Raw genomic sequence first — 17,637 nt, 5'->3', positions numbered from 1 at the left:
TGTTCCGCAGGACACGTCTCTAAGTTTGTTACACGAAATGTAAGGTAAACGGAAACTTTAATTGAGTCAGGAGATCTAAACGGTAGGAGACGGTTCCAATACGCCCCAAGATTTTCAAAAGGATCAATATTGCGGATATAACTTTCCTCGATTTCTCGAAACGGGTTACACCTTTCCAAGGTGCGGTTTTTCAACGTTACGCGGTTACTGAACTTGAACTTGAGAGATTTTCATCTAACCTTGGTGTAACTCCTTTGGTGATTACGGGTCATCTTGAGGCCTTCTCGGACTTTAATTATCTCAATGGTTATTTCTTAAATGCTTTCGGATCTGATGATTTGCTTGTCACCTACTTCGGTCCAACGAAATGGGAGGACAACACTTGTGGTGATGTAAGGTTTCGAAAGGTGCGGCGTTAATATACGAGTGGTAACTACTGTGTGAGAGGAGACAACTAAAGGCAACAACACAAGTTTGTAACATGTCTTTCCAAGATGTGAAACGTAAGTTTGTTTGGTCCGTTGGTTGTGGATGATACACGGCACTCATGTTTGGACGGGTCCCCGAGGTTCCTTGTAAGGCATCCCGAATTTAGAAGTGAGATGAGTATCCCGATCTGAAATTTTAATGGAGATGGTACGCCGTGCCAAGCTAGAATTTTCTTTAAAACACGTTTGAACAGGTTTCGTTTCTCAAGAGGTCCGCACCGCGGAGGATCCATCGGTTCCCGAAAATGGTTGTTAGGACTATTCACCATCGTGGCGAATACTAATATAATGTGAAGAGTTTCTCTCTCCATTGAGAAGTTTTATAAAAAGTTTCCTTACACGGAAGTGCGAGCGATAAGATAGGAGTGAAATGAGAACTTAGAATAGGATGAGTTCACACCTTGAGGTAACCATGTCGCGCTCTTAGTGGTCGAATGTTGAGGCTTGGTGGGATAACGAGATAGTACACGTAGTTGTATGATAAGTCAAAGAAGAGTGAAGTATCCTTGGATTGGGTGTTATCTTAAGTTCCAGTAATATCAGGCGGAAAATGGTGAAATAACAGAGCTATGTAACGTGGCACGTGTTGATGAGAAGGTTAATCGGGTCCATGATTAAGTATTCAAATTTTTCGAGCAAATTAACGAATTTCAGTTTCCTTGATTTCGAGTCGAGAGAGTATGCCTTTCGGGCGTTCAAGTAGAAGTATTTCCATATTTGAGTTCCAGTGTGCTAAACGAATTTAGCTAGTAAGGTTTGTGTGAAAGATCATGTTCAAAGTTCGGACACGGAGAGGTTTAAATTTTCCCTCAGTGAGTTAACGAGTTCAAAGGTCGTGCAACACGAGAAAAGTCGGAAATGAATCTTCAGTAATAACCGGCGAGATATAAGATTTTCCAAATACAAGTCTGAGTCGTGAGGGTTTCCCAATTACGTGTGGTTCCGATTGTGAGATGTATTGAAATACTTTGACCACTAACAACATGGTCTAAAAATTGGACTTCGTTTAACCAAAATTCTCACTTGAAGAATTCGGCATAGAGTTGCTCTTTTCTCAAGAGTTCGAGCGTAAGACGGAGATGTCGTTCATTTTCTTCTTTACTTGAATAGGTTTAGACATCATCTATAAATACGATAACGGATTCATCTAGATAAGTTTACAAACGCGGTTCAGGAGGCCTATGAATACGGGCGGAGGCCTAGATAATCGAACGGTACTAAAAGAAATTTACAACTATCGTAGCGAGTTCTAAAAGCTGGTTAGGAGACATCTTCTCCCTGATCTCTCAATTAATGATAATCGAAACAGAGGTTGGTTTGGAATATACGCGAGATTCATGTAAATAATCATGAGGTCATGGATACGAGGAAGAGGGTATCGGTTTTCAACCGAAAGTTACTTAGTTCCAATGATCTATACATAATTGTAGGGAAAAATTTCTCCTTAACAAATAGGTTTTGAGCTCCTTAGTTCTATAGGTGTCAGGTCACAATTCAAATTATCCACCCAATAGGTTTAACGTATATCCTCTGATAAAATTTATAGGTACACAATATTTTTCCGTTGGTCACTTAAATTGCCTAAGTAGTATTTAAAAGGAAAAAGGTGGAGTGCAAAGAGTACGAGTCAAAGCCTTGGTTATAAAACGTCTAACGGTAACCGAATCGAATAAGTATGAAATATGCGGGTTGTTGTGAAGAAACGTACCCGTGACTAGTCCATCGTCGTCTCGGGCATCCTAGGTGTCGATGTTGAAAGTTCAACGGCGTGCGTTGGGGTTGGCTTTCTTCTTTGGGCAGGCATTCCTATAATGACCCGGTTGGCCACATTCGAAACAAACAACCGCCCTTGGCGCATTGGGCGTCTTTTGAGCGACGGTAACGGTACTTTTACAAATATGGGCCACATGGCCACTTCTTTGACACCTGATGCAAAATGGTTTGCCACATTCACCCAAATGATGTTTGCGACATTCGTTACAGTAGGGCAGGTTTCCGGCATACCCTTTCTTGCCGTCGGAGGTGAATGACTTCTTGGTGAAGTTGTTGTTGTAGTTGCTCGATGGAGAGGCTTCCCATTTTCTTTTGTTGTTACCCGGTTGGTCCTCGGCCGTTGGTGTCGGCGCTTCAATTTCATTCACCGTTTTTATAGATTGGCGGGCCATCGTTAAAGCCTCTTGTAGGTTGGCGGGTTTGGATGATACTACCTCGTGGTGAATGCTCTTTGGGAGGCCTTCCATGTAAAGTTCAACTCTTAGGGATTCAGGAGTCATGAGGTTCAGGCAACTTAAGGTTAGTTCGACAAACCGTTGATTATAAGCTTCGAGGTCATTCTCGACCGTTTTTAAATTCCTTAGCCCCTGTTCGAGCCTTTGAGTTTCGTCGCGCGGGAAGTATTTGGTGATCATTCTTTCTCTTAATTCGGTCTAAGAGAGTGTGTGGGCTTCATCGATACCCACCGATTGTACATGCCTGTTCCACCATGAGAGAGCAACACCGGTGAAAGTGAGGGTGGAGAATTTGACCTTATCTCGGTCTCGACAACCGCTTATGCTAAAAACAGATTCCGTTTGATCAAACCATCGGGTGAGAGCAACCGGTCCCCCGGTTCCATCGAAAGTGGGAGGATTGTACTTCATGAAGTTTTTGTATGAGCAACCTTCGTTTGAATTACCGGCCCTACGATTGTTGTTGTTGGAAAAGTGATCGGCCACGGCCGCACCCACGGCGGTGGTTATCATTCGTTGAAGAGCTTGTTCTATAGTTTCGAGAGGAGTATTGTGTTGACCTTTGTGAGCCATTGTTCTTTCATGACACAAGAATATCGTTGATTAGTATTCTTAACAATACTAATCATGATATGGAATAATGATGAAGAGAAAATTTTCCTTGACTCGCCTTAAATTCTTTGTGTCGTAATTTCAGAACGTTCATATGAGTCACCGTAATATAATCCCGGCAATTATATTACCCTGATTCATATGTGCATTTGACATTATTCTATAAATTCAAGGTGGCGCGTCAATCAAATTAAACAACGAAAGATTTAGATGAAGCGAGAGTTAGTTATGAGTAGAAACGTTCGAGTATAAATGCACAAATAGTCAATTAATTCTTACTTCAAGTCTATATGCCGGTTGTAGTCTAGATTCACTAATGTACCCTATGACTCGGGGTTGACACCAATGAACTCTAAATCCCTACAACCAATGCTTTGATACCACTTGTAGCGACCCCGACAAATCGTCAATTGACGGTGTCGACTACTTAGGTCCCGTTGCGTGGTCATAGGTCTTTAACGTGACGTTTGTCCAAAGATATGTCGCATTCCTTTCAAAAATAAAGATTATTTCAAAGTTTACAAGAATTGTTCATCCAAAAGTTACGTTACAAGGTTATAGTTACATGTGAAACCTATGCGACACAGTTTTAAAGAAAGTCAAAAGACGCTCCATGAAATGCATGTATACTCGACATCTAAAGCAAGTATCAAATAATGAGCGGAAGCATGTATCACCTAATGTTCAAGGACCTGAGAAAAACATAGAAATCTGTCAACGAAAACGTTGGTGAAATCATAGGTTTAGGTAAGTAAATGAGTAAAAGTAAGTCGAACCACAAGATTTACATCATTGATAAATAGTAATACATTCTAAAAGTTAATATTCACGAGCACTCAATTATCAAGGCTTAACATTCCGTCCGTTGAACCCCATTAATAGTGCTAGAACAACACTGTTTCTCGAAAATATATTTCATCCGTAGATAGTAGCGAACCGTCCGAGATGAAGGTTTGTCAAACCCATATGGCTATACAACATAAGTTCACGCCTACACTTACACACTGCAAGAGTAACTAATGATAATCGAATTGAGGATTTTGTTCTAAACTCGTATGTAGAATATTTGTTTTCCTCTACTTGTGTTCACTTAGTTAAAAAGAAATGTTTATGTTTTCTCATCCCAAATGTAAGTTCAAAAGAGTAAAAGTGGGACTATGATCTCACCTGGAGTGCGACAGTAAAAAGGTACTTCAACAAGTAACGTGCAAAGTACGAACGCTAGTCTTGACCTAAACAATTAGGGTTGTATCAATAACGGTAAACACGATTTGTCAAAGATGTTCAATTAGTCCTATAGCTCGTTACGACTCGATTATGTAGCATGTGAAACAATTTGTCAAGTTTCATGCAAGATACAAGTATAGAAACAAGTTAGAAAAGATTGCATAATCATTTGTTTAAGTTTGACAAAAAGTCAAACTTTGGTCGGGTCAAAGTCAACAAAAGTCAACACGTTCGGGTCGGGTCCCGAACTATTTTTCTGTGCTAGTTATTCATATATAAGAATGTTAGAACAAGTTACATGTGAATCGAAGGTCCATAGCATGCCACACATTTTTCTTATAATTGAAAAATGGGTTAGAACCTGGACACGCCTAATGTCGCGCCGCGACATAGGTTGGCCGAGCCGCGGCACTTAACGTGTGCTGGTACATGGCCGGTCTCAATTGTCTAAGTTCCAAATCAAAACTCAAACAAACACAAAACACAAACCGTAAACACTTAGAATGCGTATCTTATATCGTTGGAAAGCTCTTTTGACAAGGAACACAACTAACTACTTTTCATCAAGCGAAAACATCATTTACAATAGCCGATTTCTCGCCAAGTGGTCATTCAAGGTCCATTTTTAAAGTTTCAAGTTCTTGAAATGCATTACATGATTCGGGAATCCAATCCACACATGTGATATGCTGTTTCGAAGGTAATTACTCATGCAATACAACTAAACACTTACTAACAACATTTCATGGCATTCAAAGTATCAAAAGTTCATTTCAAGTTCATCAAACCCTAATCAAAATTCACAAAATCACTAATCATGTATTTGAAGTTTTATAAATCAACCTACACATCAAAATGAAGCTAGTGATAATAGTAACACAATTAAAACATGAACTTAAACAATTTAACAACATTAACTCATCCAAAATCAAAGATTAAGCAAACCCATTTTCAAGTTCATGCTAGTTACTCCAAAATAACAAATCGAGCATACAAGTCATATATTCATGTTAGACTTGAGCCATAAACACTAATTAACAACTTTATAATTCAAAAACATCAAGAGCATAAAATCTAGTGATTTTAGAAAGTTACCCAAATGAGATGAAATTGGTATCAAATTGTAGAGGATGAAGAGAGGATTCCAAATATGTAATTTGTTTTGATGTTAGCCTCCAAATCTGAAATTAGATGAAGAATTTGTGTGTTTGGGTGTTATGGTTCAAAAATGGAAGTAAGAAGAGAGAAAGAGAGAAAGAGGAGGTAGAGGTGGAAATGAGTGGTGGATAAGGTGGGTTGACTAGTTGACCTAGTCAACTAGTTGGCCCACTTGGCAACCTCGGTCCCTCAAGTTTCAAAGTGGGTGCGGGAATTAACCAAACGAATTATTTTGAATTACACGAGAGTACGGGAGACGTTATAATCCAATAACAAAAATATTATGAATGTTTGCTAACGGAGGTTACGAATCTAGATACGAAGAATATTATTAAAATAAAATAAAATAAAATAAAAGACGGCGTTAAAAATAATTTAACGAAAAAATGCGGGATGTTACAGCCGGTAGAATTGGTTTCACATCAAAAGTTAGTTCATCAAACACTTCATCAAAAGTTAATAATGCTAGAACTAAGGTTGTTAAACACTTCATTCTCAAGCATTAAAATGTATTTCTCTAGCATGAGTGTATGAATATAAACTAATCTACGTTTAGGCGCATAGTTAGCACATTGCATATTCTTTTCAGTTTCAACAAGTTCCTTCAAGAAATCAGGATTTGATTTACCCATTTAGCATTAATTTTCTCGTACATTAAGCTAATTTGATGGTATTTTTTAGATTTGAAATTAACAATAATATCATCAAAATCAGCATCAGAAGGATGCACAAAATTAGAAGGTAAATCAGCTTGAAAGTAATCAGAATGAAATAATCCTGGAATCTTTTTGGAAGCATCATCTAAAATTTTAGGATCTTCATAACCCAACCCCCACTTTTCACCATGAATCGTTTTTGATCTATTAATGAAAATTGTTTATTTTGAAAGTTCCATTTCAATGATAGTTTTAGATTGCCCTGTTCGATAGAGTTTTACCTCATATCGAGCAAGTTGAGCTTTCATTTGAAGAGACTCTTTTGACAATGAATAAATTGCAGTGTTCTTCTCAATTATGGTGTCTTCCAATTGAATAATTTTCTTGTTTAGCTTTGATAGTGCGAGTTCATATTAGTTTTTCAAATCAGAAAGATCTTTTTCTAAAAATTGAACTTTTTCTGCAAGTCGTTCTGATTTTAGACGATAATCTATCCTTTCGACTTTAATCGGATGAATTGTCTTTTTAAGATCTTCCAACTCAGTTTCCGTAGAGCTGAGTTGGACATTCAATCTTTGCAACTCCGATTGTAATTTAGATGAAGATGGTCTGGTTTCATTAAGTTTGATTTTCTCTTATAAAATCTTATTTTCAGATTTTATGTCTTTGACTTCTTTTGACATTGAGACCAGATTCTTCATCATGTCATTTTGCATTTTTATAAAATCAGGTGAGATTTCAGTTGATTTTACCTAATCATCATTGGATGTTGAGTCAGAATTCTCCATTGCTTCCTTTGCTTTGATGAGCTTAGTCACCTTACAAACATTTGCATGTTCCACCTCTAAATCTGAATCATCAGTCCAGTTAAATCAAGTATCATCAACCGGTTTCAGCTCTCCTCCAGTTTCTACAATATTTGCCATCAACATTTTCTTCTTGTAGTAAGCTACGTCCTTCTTCTTAGGCATCTTGCACTCACGAGAGTAATGACCAGCTTTGCCACAATTGAAAATAGATTGAAGAATCCTTCTTAGAATCATCAGCACGTTGATTCTTTGGTTGATCTGGTTTCTTATAGTAGGAGGAAGAAGATGAGTTCTTTCGTTGATTGATTGATTTGCCTTTAAACTTGTGTTTGTTCAAGGCTTTGGTGAACATGGCTGCCATCTTGACTAATTCAAGGTGAGAATCATCAACATCAGAAAGATTCAACTCTTCAGAATTAGTTGATTCTTCAATAAGCACTTTGTTGGACAAGCTTTTGGAAGTAGAAAATAATTTGCTCTTCTTTTTAGCAATGAGAGCAAGAGGATCACTTGGAGATGACTCTTTCCTTCCCTCTTGAAGTTTAGACACCTCTGGTTGATAATGCATAAGAACTTCAACAAGCTCATGAATAGTCATCTTATCAATCTCTTTGATAGATCGAACAATGGTTCCATAAGGAATCCAATCAACATTGAGCTTTTTGAGGAACTTCATGTTGACTTCAGCATTCACTTTTATAATCTTGCACGTTTTCAACTCATTGAGAACACCATTGAAATGACGGTAGGTATCCTTGAGTGGTTCTTTTGGTTCCTGCTTGAAATATTCATAAAATCCCAGAGTGTTATTCAGTTTAGTAACATCGGACATGTCATAACCTTCTTGACGTTGTTTGATCTCATCCCATATATCTTTTGCTGTGGTGTTTCCATCAACATTTTCAAACAACTCATACAGGATAGCTTGCATAACAATGTTCTTTACCTCTATGTCACCCTGGGCTCTCTCTCGTCTATCACCAGAAAGTTCTTAGACTGGAATTGGCATACCAGTATCTGGATGATACTCTACAAATGGACCATCTCTCAGAGAAGCCCATATGTATTTTGATTTCTCACCCTTGTAGTCTATATACTGAGTGATACGGTGGAGCTACTGAGTGTACTTGCCATCAAACAATACTGGAAGTCAAGAAACTAATCCAATGATCAAAGTATCTTGGGTAGACATCTTGGAATTGAGGTAGATTCGGTATTACACAAATCTAGATGAAGGTTCACAAAAATCTAACAAAATGTCAGATTCGGTATCTGGTTCGGTACTGTATCAGATTCAGTAAGTGGTTCGGTACTATAGCAGATTCGGTAAGTGGTTCGGTACTATAGCAGATTCGGTAAAGATTCGGTAAACCAGATTCTGTATCAGAAACTGATCAGTAACACAAGTAACACACCCAGATTCGGTATAGATTCAGTAACCACAAGATTTGAAGCCTTAGAACACTTAAAACCAATGTATTAAGTGATACCGAGATTCTGGTTCGGTATTTGCCTCGGTAGTCAAATTTTGTAAACTTTTGAATGCAAACACAATCCAATTCCTTTGAAATAGATTCGGTAACCTTGCTATACAAGGAAACAAGGTAGTAACACACAGAATATCAAAGATACCGAATGTGAAGGATACCGAATGTCAACTGTAGCAGTTAACAAACCGAGTCAAGTATAGAATCTTAGAAATTCAATCGAATCCTTTCTCAAACCACACCAATTAGCTGCGTATGATCAAAGCGAATGTGATAGAATCACTAACACACCACAATCTGCAACACTTAATGAGAATTATCAACTTTGAAGCAGATTCGGTATGGCAGTTATGATACCGAATGTTGATCGAATCTTCAAAACTTGAAGAATTGATGAAATTGAACCGTCAAAAACTTGATTAAACACCTCACGATCACAACTGAAATCACAAACTCTCACTAAAATACAGAATCAAGCTGGATTTGATCAATACCGAGAGTTTTAGCCACGAACTCTAAAAATCAACTTGATTCTTCATAATTGTTGTTAAAAAGCTGTTATGATGATCGAAACTCTTTCTAATCAACCTAATACACCTTCGCCGAATTATCACAAGAATCTAACGTCAGATAATCAAATTCGATGATACCGAATCTGATTCAATCTAACCGAGAACGTACAGATTATGTAATCTTCAATCTCTGGATCGATATAGTGATGTAATATCACTCCCTGGAAGCTCTGATACCAAATGATAGGTCAGATCACATTGAGAATGGAAGATGTGACGAGTTAGAATGAGATTCGGTAAGTAAGGAGTAGACTCGGTAAGAGAGAGATTCGGTAAAATTTACATTCCACAGCTTCTAGAACTCAGTTACAATACAATGGCTATCTCATTAGGACTACTTAGGTTCCTTATATAGCCCTCTTCTAAGAAACCTTCATTTAAGCATGTTTCACATTAACACTATACAACTTCGGGGTCCTAACATAAGATGATAGGGGTTTTCAAGTCTTCTTTATAATCTATAACCACAAAGTCGGTCTGAAAAAGGATTTTGTCGACCTCAACTATGACGTTCTCAGCTATTCCCTTAGGATATCTAGTGGATTGGTCAGCTAGCTAGATGCTCATTTTGGTAGGGTTAAGGTTTCCAATTTCCAGTCTCTGGAACAGTGAATAGGGCATGAGATTGATGCTGGCACCAAGGTCAGCGAGAGAATAGATAGTACCAGATTGGTAGATAGAACAAGGAAGAGTAAATCATTCGGTATCCTCTAGTTTTTCAGGAAGAGTATTTAAAAGAATGGCTGAACAATCCGCGTTCAGCGAGACATTGGATACTTCGGGTACCGTATCCTTGGTTGATAGGAGTTTTCTAAACTACTTCTTACTATGTAGATTTTTAGACACAATGTCTAAAAATTTACCGTCAAGCTTGAAAGATTTCATCTTGTTATGTCTTTGCTTGAGAAGGCCCGGGAATGGAATGGGTGTTTTTCCATCGGGTTTAGGTGATGACTCAATGACTAATGTTGAACGGTTATTAGTTAGTTTCTTCTCCTTAGAAGAAACTGAAGGTTAGCTATGTGCCACCTTTGAGTCATTTTTAGGACAACCTAGAGAATCGAGATGTTGATTTAGCTGGCTTATTTGATTTTCAAGACTACTCGGTGATTAGTCATGATTAAGTGAGCTGCGTCTTGTCTTGCTGTGATCATGTTGATGATTCGCAATAGGACATCATCTGGACTTGTCTCTGGTGGGGTAGTGGGTTTGGTTAGTTGGTTGTGTGGATGAGCTAGGATCTTATCAGAGTAGACAACAGAGTCCTCACATTCAGCCTCATTTACCTTGGCCGGATGTGGATCAGTACAATTCTGGCATAATTGCACTTGAGACACATGTTGCGGGAGTTTCTTTAGCTCTGTGACTTCTTTGGTGAGGTTTTCTCTTTGGTTCGAGAAAAATTTGATGGTTTTATTTTCGATAGGATCTGAGGCGAAAAGCGGTGTTACTGATGAAATGTGCTCTTCCGTGTTCCAATCGTGATGGTGCATAGTCATCTCCTTAATCAATCTCCAGGCCTTGTCAGCAGTGAAGTTCTTGAAGTTACTGTGAGAAACAGCATCAAGATTAGACTTGTTGTTCCAATTTAGTCCATTGTAGAAGGTCAAAATCTGATCAGAGCTCTCAAGACGGTAGTTTGGGCATCTTCAAAGCAAGTGTTTGAATCTTTCCCATGCAGTGTAGAGTGATTCATCGTATGCTTGTTGAAAGTTTACGATATCATTTGTAAGTCTGTTTGTTTTGATGGTGGAAAGTATTTGATTAAGAAAGTTGTTTCCATTTCCTCCCATGAGTTGATAGAGTTGGGTTCTAACCCCTTGAACCAGGTTTTTGCATGAAGATTTAAGGAATAGGGGAACAGATATAGACGAACTACATCTTGTTCAACCCCGTTTTGCTTATATGAGTTGGATAAGGATAAGAATCTATCTAAGTGAGAGTTGGGATCATCAATTGGTAAACCTTGGAACTGGCAATGGTTCTAGATGAGTTGTATGATGCTATGCTTAAGCACAAAAGACGCTCCAACCTCTGGGTAGAGTATTGGTCCTCCTCGTCCTTCTAACTAGGGTTTGGTGATGTCAGCGAGAGTGATGAGTGCGACCATCGTCGAACTATCGGAAGGTAAGTGTGGATCTTGTCGGATGGGTACGATGTATGATATCGGATAGAAGAAAGGATGTGTCGGAAGAATTCTTAGCGGTCTAAGTAGGTTAAACCATCCTACCGATTCACTGATAAGGAAGTCCATTTTAAACGTTTTAATTAATCTAAATTAAGCTAATATTATCTAACCTAACTACGGTAAACTAGTAACATCTGACAAAGCTAGTCTCAGTCAAAAGGGTCTCTTAAAAACTAACTAATCTAAAGAGGCTCCAAATCGTACTACCACTCCCCGGCAGCGGTGCCAAAAATTTAACTTTTCCTATGATATGCCTGAATCGGACGGTTTATTTATGCGGTGTCGTTAGGTCACAAAACGTCAATTCAAGATATCAACAGAAGAAGTTGCTTATTTAATATATATATATATATATATATATATATATATATATATATATATATATATATATATATATATATATATATATATATATATATATATATATATATATATATATATATATATATATATATATATATATGCTGGGCCTAAATCTATTATTTCTTCCTATAGGTTAGCAAGGGCAAATATGACTGATGTGTGCGAGGTGGGGTACGAAATACTATTATTTTTACTACGAAATATTACACAAGTTTTATTATTTATTTATAGAATGGATATACCTAAACCTTGCTACAACACTTATAGGCAGTGTACCTAATCGTAGAGTAGTGTAGTTTTTAGTAAGTCCGATTCGTTCCACAGGAAGCTAGCTGAGTTTAACGCTATATTTTTAACAACTATATTTATATAAAATATATATAATTATAGATAGTAATATTATTATAAAAGGGGGTTTTTACCGTTTAATGACCGATTTGTCGATTTTATATTTTAAGCGTAAAAATAAATGACAATAATTAAAGTGCGTACAAAAATACAAATAAAGCGTAAAAAAATAAATTGAGATAAAGTAAATTGCAGTAAATAAAATGACAGTAAATAAAAGTACGATGAAATATGAAATAAAACAATTATGCTTATTTAAACTTCCGTAATCATGATGTTTGACATTTTGATCTTAATTTATTTATCTGGGTTAATTGTCCTTTGTCCTGGATTTATTTGATACCTATCTGGTTTTTGTCCATAATAGTCCATCGGTCATAATTATAAAATTCTCGTCAAATTAACCTTATTTCCGAAGTCAAATATTCCAACTAATTAGGGATTCGAACTGTAACAAGGTTTTAATACTTTGTTTAATGATTACACCAGGTTATCGACTGCGTATAATCCAATGTTTTAATACTTTGTTAACAATTACACCAATTACCCTTGTATGTAATCCACCCCTGTTTTAATAAGATATAAACATTAATTTACCCACTTGATCAGTTTGAATAATCAATTACCCAACCCGAATAATAATTAAATGATCGTAAAAGATGTCGTATAAACGTCACTAAATAGGACATGCATAATCATTTAATAATTATTAGATTAACTAATTTGAAGATAGGTTCGACAGATTCCAATGAGTTGTCATTCGATTAGACAATACCCCCCATCTATTAATAGTTCATAGTCCAATGTCCACAAGTGTCGGTCTTTTGTCCAAACCTCATTTATGGTACAAAACCCAATAACCCCGTCTTAATATTTAGCCCAACATCACGATTACTTCGGCGCAAATAAGCATAATAATAACTTAGTTACGAGACATTAATTTAAAAAGGAAGAACATAGCTTACAGTGGTGATTAATCACGTAGCGTTACACGGACAGAGTTTTGAATTAAAACCCGTAAAATATTTCTTACAATAACCCAACTAAACCATAATTTATTATTAATCTTAAATTAAAATTATAATTATAATTATAAATATAAATATAAACTGAGAAAGGAAAAGAAAAAGGGTGTTGGATTTGGCAGAAGCTCGTGCCTTTTATACTAGATTTCTGACTATGGCTGCTCCGCAAGTGCGGTACTTTTATGCCTTACAGCTCCGCGAGTGCGGAGCTTCGAATTCCAGCTCACCACTTTTTGGCCATTTGCTTGTCGACATAATTAATAAATATATATAATTTATATATAATTTATATAATTATTTATATATTATATTATATTCTTGTGTATAGTTGACTTGTACTTTTAGCTCCGTTGACTCGCGCGTTGATGCTCTGTTCATGTCTCGGTTCTGGATTTTTGAACGTCCTTTCGTACGCTTAGATATCTTGTACTTTACGTTTCACGGCTTGTACTATTGTCATTTTTAGGCGTTTCTCATCAATAAATTGAACCACTTGGATTGTACTTTGTACTTTTTAGCTTTTTGGTCATTTGCGTCTTCAAATCGTCGATTCTATCTTTTGTCTTCGCACTTATTTATTTAAACGATTATTACATAAAAATAGAACAATTGCAACTAAAAGCTTTACATATTGGAAGGATATTGCGCCTAAATATATGTTCATTTGGAGCACTATCAATGACCTAGGGTCATTCCTTGAGCGGTCGAATTTGAAACGGAGCTTATTGAGATAATTTAGTAATTAAGATTGGGTTGTACACAATTTAGTATCCAAGACTAGTGGCCAGGTACACCTTGTGTGGAGAGGCAGGATCCTTTTGGTCCCAATAAATTGGCGACTGTTTGGAAAATCCAACAACCAAGTCCAACCGGTTTATTCTAGATACCACTTTATCCGGAATATCAAATTATGTAAAGGCAATAGTTGGGTTGATTTGATTTATAATTTTATTAAAAATATTAAAGCAATATAATTAAAATAAGCTAGCTAGCATGCAACAGCTAAGGACAGAGAAGACGTGGTTCGCCATGATTTAAGATACTGTAGTTTCTGGATGATTATGAGACATTCACTGGATGGATATACCTTGGTGTAAACACTAGATTCCCTACTAATTGATTTCTCGAATAGCATGTCACAAGGAACTAGGCTATCGTGATTCTGATCGGATGGACTATGCTCAACTCCCGATGTTTTATCCGGTTTAAGGATATAAGCGGGCCAACCTGGATGCAATGCATACCTTTGGCGCACGAATAAAGTAGCATATCGATATACATATAATATCCAACCTTATTTAACACCTTAGTGTAGCACCCAAGTGGGTGGTTATGGTTGTGTTTCGAATTCCTTTCTGTCAAAGGTTTGGTAAAATCTAAGGGTTTGTAGACAAATTATAACCTCTGATGGTTCTCAGTCATCCTTAAAGATTTATAAGCTTAGTTTGTATTGCAGTGCGTTAAATTCCCATTTATGATTTAAACCAGCCCTTATTTAAATCCATCCAATAAATCCCCTTAGTTATCCACCATGTACTAGACTTATAGTGGTTCCATAGCTTCTAACCTTGACCATTCTTAAGTGGTCCTAATGTACATCAACACTGTACTCTACTGTTTCAACAGTATTTCCTCGAGTCTTATACTATTGACCAATGTCTTGATCTGGTCCTATGGTAATTCCCTATGTACTTTATAGTATTTCTGATGGGTTCATACCTTGACCAATGAAAAACACGGATAATTAATTACCTTATAATTGTCGACTTTATAACCAGGTTTAATCACGTTTATTGGTGGAAGGACGATAATAACGAGGTTTAATATCATAGAGAGAAAGCGAGTACGAAATGATAATTATCCCTTACTAACATTATCAAATCATGGCAAACAATCAAATAATTACTCACACATCATGGCAACAAGCATTTCTAATATTAATAAATCACAAACATCAAACAAGAATATTATAATAAATTAATAAAAGAAAAGATAGATGTTACCGAATAATGTCGGTAGAATAACACTTGTATTTCTTCATAATATCCATAGCGTTACAATGCTTGATAGCCTCTACTACTAACCACATACTATTCTCCTATTAATCACTAGAGAGCGACAATAGAGAGATAATTATTTTCCTAATCTGTGTACTTTTCTCTCTCTAGAATATAGAGATAAAGTAGATAGAGAACTAATTTCCTATAGATCACTAGAGAGCGAATATAGAGAGATATTTTAGAGAGAGAAGTGAAGAAGGTGTGTGTTAAAATGGTGGGATGTGCCACCTATTTATAGGAAAGGCTTGATGGAAAGTTGTAAATAAATGGGCTTGGTGACCAAGCAAAGCATCTTGAGAACTTGGTGGCCAAGGTGACCTTGGAGAGCAAGTATAACTTGGAGAGCAAGAACATTCTAGATTATTCCAAACATTTAATCAACATGGACTTGAATTTTTTCCTGCAAATGGCTGGTAGGCTATTTGGCAAGCCGTTTGGCAAGCTGTTTGCAGGGGCCATTTGTCAGCCTTGCCCGTTTGCTTGACCCATGTGGCAGGCCATTTGTCATAGTGGCAGGACATTTGACAAGCCGTTTGGCCTGCCCTGGTTTGCTGATTTCACTGGATCGTAACTTGATTTCTGTTCTTTCACCATTTTTGCTCTGAAATCTTCGAGATAGCTCCGATTCTGACGATTCTTGCGCCCACGCGTTTGTAATTAAATATCCTACTACATGAGATTAAGTAAATAAACTTTTCCAAAATTTATAAAATAAGTTATTTAAACGCGAGTTAATCGTCTTAGCATGTTTTGCTCATTTTTCCTGGTTTTTCATCCGTTTTTAGTGATTCTTGAAACATAGCCTTTGTAATGACATAATATACCAAATGAATCAAATAAATGCTTATTTAGATGATAAACCCAATTACTTTATCATAAATGGGGCTAATATCGGGAGTAAAAACGTGACTTTTTAGCCGATATCAAAGTTTCTTTTCCTTTCTTTGCTAGTGCATGATCCGTTCCAAGAGCATCGAGCTCGTCGAACAACGTTTCAATGCCGAAAGAATCATTTACCTAGCCAGTAAGTGCAAAAAATGCACAAGCTGAAATCGAGTCTAATGCTATAAGGACTGAGGTGCCAGAATCGTGGGCTGTTAGTCCTAATCCGATTTATCCTTTTCTTACTTCTCCCATTTATTCCGAGATAGATATGGGAGATAATAATAATCAATCTATGGAAGCCATGATGAAGGCCACCCGAGTTGGTCAAGGTCATGAAGTCGTGCATCCTAAACTTCCTGAAGAATTCGAGATTAAGGCGTAATATATTCATCTACTTCGAGATCATTCTTATTGAGTCCCCAAAATAATTAAGGATTTAATTATGACAAAATAGTTTTTATGTACACTAAAATGTTATGTGCATCCAGCATAGGTTTATTTATGTATAGACAACATTTGTGGCTATGTCAAGTGTTCTCATATGTTGCCTGGTCTACCAGCACAAGGTAGACAGTATCCTTCATTTAGCACAGGATGAGTGCCTAGCAAATCTTGAAGATTGAGTGAACCAGTAAAGAAGAACCAGCATAGCTAGTAGCAGCATAAAACACTTAGACAGATATGCTCCATTACAGGCATAGTTGTTTCCTGAGTGGTCTACATCAAATGTACTATTCAACAAAAGTTGAAGACAAAGTTGAACAGAAAAGGACACGTGTCGGGGGCTGACAAGTGACCTTACAAGACCATGTGAGAATGCAAAAGTTTAACGCATTTACAGACATGTGTAACACTTTGTCAACGCCCAGGAAACTCAACATTCTATTTGTTTATTCATATAGTGGTGCCAAACCGAATTAAGGTGTTCCTGCAAATAGCTACCAAAGATGAAAGAAGAGAGCACGCTCTCTGATGCAGTTGTCCCCAAAAGTACAGACATCCTATGTATCAATAGACAATAGATCAATTACATTGATAAAAGAACTACTATAAATAGAAGTATTCACTATTGTAACAAGTAGTGGTGTGTGTTTATTTAAATATAGTCCAAACGTGTAATAGCTTAAGATATCCTCTCTAGATATAACTTAGGTGTAATCTGTAATCAATCAAGTGTTTATTCAGCCTTAGAATAGTCGTGATTCTTTGTGATTCATATCAATAAAGAACAACCATTGAAAATTACTCATGACACTTATTTAAATTGTGTGTTTGAATACTAAACTGCGATATTACTTAAGTTAATCAAAGAGAATTGTATTCACCCCCCCCCCTTCCCCCTTACAATACTCCTGTTGTTAATTAAGGGGCCAACAATTATTTTCAAGGATTACCAACGGAAAATGCTAACGAGAATCTCCGTACTTACTTTAATATACGCACGCTTTTTAAGAAAATGTGAAGTTCATAAGGAGGTCGTCTACCTTTGAATATTTCCATGGACTCTTAAAGGATAGGCCAAAGAATGGGT

This window comes from Rutidosis leptorrhynchoides, chromosome 11 (genome assembly GCF_046630445.1).
Source record: "Rutidosis leptorrhynchoides isolate AG116_Rl617_1_P2 chromosome 11, CSIRO_AGI_Rlap_v1, whole genome shotgun sequence".
Taxonomy (NCBI): Eukaryota; Viridiplantae; Streptophyta; class Magnoliopsida; order Asterales; family Asteraceae; genus Rutidosis; species Rutidosis leptorrhynchoides.
Note: the sequence above shows the minus strand (reverse complement) of the source record.